Source organism: Miscanthus floridulus, chromosome 18 (genome assembly GCF_019320115.1).
Source record: "Miscanthus floridulus cultivar M001 chromosome 18, ASM1932011v1, whole genome shotgun sequence".
Classification (NCBI taxonomy): domain Eukaryota; kingdom Viridiplantae; phylum Streptophyta; class Magnoliopsida; order Poales; family Poaceae; genus Miscanthus; species Miscanthus floridulus.
The window spans coordinates 123,201,333-123,206,590 of NC_089597.1; positions in this window are offsets into that span (position 1 = coordinate 123,201,333).

A 5,258-nucleotide genomic window follows, 5' to 3' on the forward strand; every position below is an offset into this window, starting at 1 on the left:
TACAGAGATATTCTTTGGCAAGGAAATTGTGTATCCCTTGCGAAAACCAGTTTTAGCTTGATTCTTTTTCTGAGGTGGGCGGTACCGGACATTAGCATTGGGAGGATGGTACTGGGTCTTGGATACCATTGGAGCCTTAGACTAAGAAGCACCAGCCTCAAAGTTTCTTTTACGGTTCTTGGAAGCATCATATATCTTGTCATTATTCTCCTGAGTCAGGGTGTCACTGATAAACTCATTGAAGGTGACATACTTACAGTTACCCATAGACTTCATCAGTTTAGGGGAAAGTCCCCTCTTGAAGCTAGCTATTCTCTTGGCGTCAGTATCGATGAACTCGGGAGCATACCTCGCCGGGTTGTTGAATGCCTGGAGGTATTCATTAAGACTCTTGTTGCCTTAGGTTAGCTTCATAAACTCGGTATGCTTAATGGCCATGAGACCAGGAGGGATAAAGTGTCCCCTGAAAGCTGCCTGGAACTGGTCCCAAACGATCTCAATGTTAGCAGGGAAGATGGTCCTATGATGGGTCCACCAGATGCCTGCAGGGCCATGGAGCTGGTGTCCTGCATACGAAGCCTTCATGCCTTCTGTCAAACGGAGCAATCCAAACCTTTGCTCTATCATACTCAACCATTCATCAGCTTGTAATAGTTCTTCTACCTCTCTAAAGATAGAAGGCTTTGTGTCCATGAAGTCCTTAAAGCTGCTGTACTGGTTCGGCTCGGGTCCCTGGCGGACATGCCGATCCTCACGGTTAGCCATCTAGCGCATAGCCTCAGCTAGCATGCGCTGACTTTCCACGATAGTCTGCATTAGCTCAGCTGGTGTGGGCGGTGGAGGAGGTGGTTATTCCTCATCTCCCATGCTACGACCACGACGAAGGTTATAAGCCATCTGCAAAATGTATAGCCAATGAACACTGACGATGTGGAAATTTTTGTAGATGAATTATATAATTATGCCAAACTGAGTCCATTGGAGAGAATACATTTATATAATCAACAGAGGCACAATCATTCATCACAATCACACAACTCATCGAGCGCATCAATTGACACATAAATGCGATGAACTTAACCAATAGCGAGATCTATAGACCGCAAAGACGAAATTTAACAAAGGCTCACATACGTGGAGCATAACACGTTTGATAGGTTACATCGAAGCCATAGTGGTTCCAAACTTACATCAAGGGTAACATAGGGTTTGATATTACATCCCAACGATTAACTTGATACAAAGCTACTCGTTCATGCATGAGGATCAACAAAAGACTAGCTCTAGCGCATTAGCTAAGTAGTAAGCTAAACTACGCATCGTCCTCAGAGTCAGTGTCAAAGATCTCTCCTCCATCTTCATCACTAGTAGGCTCTAACTCCTCATCTTCCTCCTCATTAGGTGGAATGTCCTCAGGTACATTGACCTCCATGTCATCATCACCTTCAGCCATGATGACACCAGAGCCCATCTCATCCTCATCTTCAGGTGGCAGGAGAGGGTGAAGTTGATTGTGTAACAGGTGAACCTCCTCATGGAGATGGTCATTGTACTCTTCGGCAACTACCACTTGCTGCTCTAGCTCCACCTGTCGCGCTCACAACACATTCTCTTCGTGCCAGGCTTCATTCTGTTGGTTCATCACATGATTCAACATACGTTCACAGTTGCGGTGAGCAACTGTCAACCTCTGAACCTCAAGGGTCTCTTGGTCCCGTTCCTGTGTTACTTGCTCCAAACGGTGTTGAGCCACATTCCTCTCAGCAGTCACCCGGGCCAGCTCTGTCCTCAGCCTTTCTGCCTCAGTAGGCTCAGGACGGGGCTCACGAGGAGCTAACCGGTGATGAGGCGCCCTGCCTCCAGCGGACTTGCGAGCAGTAAGTTTCATGCACGCCATCTGTAGCAAAAAGTTGCAACATAAGGGGAGAATCATTTAAGGGATACGAAATTTAATTAGTCGGGACAATCATATTTTAAGGGAGGGAGTAATGCAAGAAATGCCATGTATGCTTGAACATGATGCATGCACGATCCGTACATCCTCACAAACCTAGAAAAATTTAAAGGCTATCGAAATATACGGTGGCATACATACGTTCTCTCGTATACGGTAGCTAGTCGATCTACAACGATACGTTGTTAGTGTACCTGCAGAAAATTTCATTTTAGCCCAGTAATTTCCCAAAATGCATAAAAAGTAAGCAGTAAACTAAATACTTTCATACATGCATCCCCTGATGCATATACTCTAGTATCACAGCTACCCGTCAGAGATACCCACATTTAAGTACTCTCATAGATACATGATTGAACATGTAAGTATGCGAGCTACTCTTCCCTAGACCGATGGTTGGACGGTCATGCTCTCACAACTCCCACTTACCAGAGCGTAGAGGTATTTTGATTCATACATTACCACCCAAGTGGATGGCATCCATACAATAGCACGCCGTATGGATGACGAAACAGAACAAGCAGGAACCCCCAAGTTAGTACTTTAATAAGCCACCTAAGAGTCCTTATTTGGGCATAAGGGATATGACCACTGGCAATACTTAGTATTTAATTTAGGATTTTCACAAATACTTTTGTTTCAAATACATAAATGACATGTTTAGTACCAAATCTTGCTCTGATGCCAGCTGTAACAGAACCGACCAAATCATAAGAACGTAAGTACAAAAACAATCACCGAAGCGATTAAATTCCCGTACTTAAGCTCCCATAACCCCGGTAGTCCGAAAATCATGAAGGATTTCAACCAACTCTCGACATACAAACCAAGACCGTAGTGATTCAACACAACACGTCATTCATTACAACATTTCACAAGTAGCATTCGAATTACATTCATCAGAGTTCAAATAACATATTACAAACCAAGTTTGAGTGTGCGGAAGCAACATAGTTTAGTACAAAACATTATAGTTTTCAAATACATTGCCAAGTCTGAGTTATGTCCTACAAAAGCATTATCAGGTACGAGAACTAGTAGAGACCGTGCCCCACGGTCTAGTCTTCATCCCTAGCTAGGAGAAGGCAGTACTTGTAGCAACCAAAGTAGAACTGGTCATCTACAACAGGTGGGAGATAAACCCTGAGTACGAGAAGGTACTCAGCTAGACTTACCCATCAAACCAGAAATAAAAGACACCAAGGATCATGCAAGGCTTATGAGGTGGGCTAGCTTGACACAGTTGCATAAAAGAGCTTATGATTATAGTAACCAATTTAAACTTAGCATCAAGCTTAACATCATTTACCTGTCCACTAGATTAGCACCTGTACTAGAGCACTCACTTATTAGGAGCAAACAATATTAACCATAGCAGGTATAATAAGGTTGTCATCATCATATCATCATTTCCGAACTATTATGTTATTTAGTGTATCTACTTTGGAGATAAGCCCGCCAAGTTCTCACTAACCGGGAGAGACGGCGACTCGAATCGAATTACAACTCAGCTGAGGGGGTATTCCTAACTCTCACCCTGGCATACTTAGCAAGGGTAGCCATGGGTCACCTTTGGAACATCTCAGGAACCAAATTCGTGGGTTCGATCAGCGCCAGCACTCTCAGGGATTACCCTTCTGCTAGGACGATCAGGACTTTTAAATCACCTGCCCTTGGACTCACGCCTACGGCTCCCTTCCGAGGCGCACTTTATACTTATCGACTCCCGGCCTAAGGTGAGCTACTCGGCTTTGCGGTCGGTCTTCGGACATGGCCAACTAAGAGAGAGGCATGCGTTCAACATGAACAGGAAAGGCTCCAAGATTCAATCCTTAATCGACACAGAAGGAGTCACTGCAAACCGGCAAGCCTCCGTTCGGTCTTCATTTCAAATTAAGACTGGTTCTTTTCCATGATAGCAAATATAGCCAACCGTGCCACATGTATATTCCTATATCTCGTAGGTGACAGGAAATCACCCGACTTCTACCGTGTTTAAGCAGGGCTAAGCACTATGCGAACCTGAGCTACATAGGATTCATGGTAACAATATCTGGACAAGGATTGGATAACCAATGCAGCAAGTGTTTACATCCAACACCTAAACTTAATGCAACAATATATATATGTAACAATAATACTATAACTGCATTTCAGAAATTAGGAGGCTTAATATGCTCCAGGGCTTGCCTTTCATAAAGTTGCACGGACGGTGATCCAGGCACTCAACGGCGACCTCGTCTGGCACTTCTCCTGAAGGTGGCACCTCCTGAACCTCCGGTGTCGGCTGCTGCTGCTCGCTCGGTTCCTCAAATTCCAGCAGTGTTACTCCCTCCGGTACACCTATTGCATGCCGATGCACAAGATAAATATCATGGATGCATAAGGAATGACATGATGCTCATGATAAATGAATCACAGTAAGTGTTTATGAAAGCATCACTGGACACTCGTTTACCGAGTAAGAATAGTTCTATTCAAAACACTTTAAGCGTGTATCTAACTTAACTTAAAGAACAAGATCAACTTACCTAACTTGCATAACCTAAGATAAAGATGCTCATCTTCAGTTAAAGGCCTAACACCTAGGAACATTACCACAAACTTAGAAATAGTAAAGGTATACATAAATTAACATTTAAAGTTTTATATGCACACAAGTCGTCCCTTAATTCAATCACAACAAGAGTTCTACAATTCCAAATGACTTGCATAAGGACATTCTAAAAAGCTCATGAAATTCTCAACAAATCAATTGTAAACATCACAGTATGATTCTTACGTTAACCAAATTGAATTCTAGTAAATCTGGAATCTGTCCAGAAATGACAGGGCTACTAACTTAATTATTTAATGATGATGCAATAGCCTAATCTGACCAAACCAAGTTTACCAACTTGTTGCACATACCAGAGGAACACTAGAAAGTATAGTGCTAACTTCTAAATAAATTATTTAATATCCTTTTCAAATTTATTTAGTTAATTAGGTGATTAAAGCAATATATAGTAAAACTATTCATAAAAATCCACAAAAATTATAGTATCTATCTCACGCTTCACATAGACTATCATAAAAATTACAGTATCCAGAATAACAGGTGGCATGTCTATTTTTAGCATAATTAGGAAACCCTATTGAAAAGTGTCAAGCAATAGATTTTTTATTTTTCCTAGTATCATTCTAGCATAAGAATAGCACTCACCAATTTTTACCTTTACTGGATCTATAGAAAAATTATGAAAATTCACACAAGATCCATCCATGCAAATAAGATAATTTTGTATTTCCTACATACAGTGTC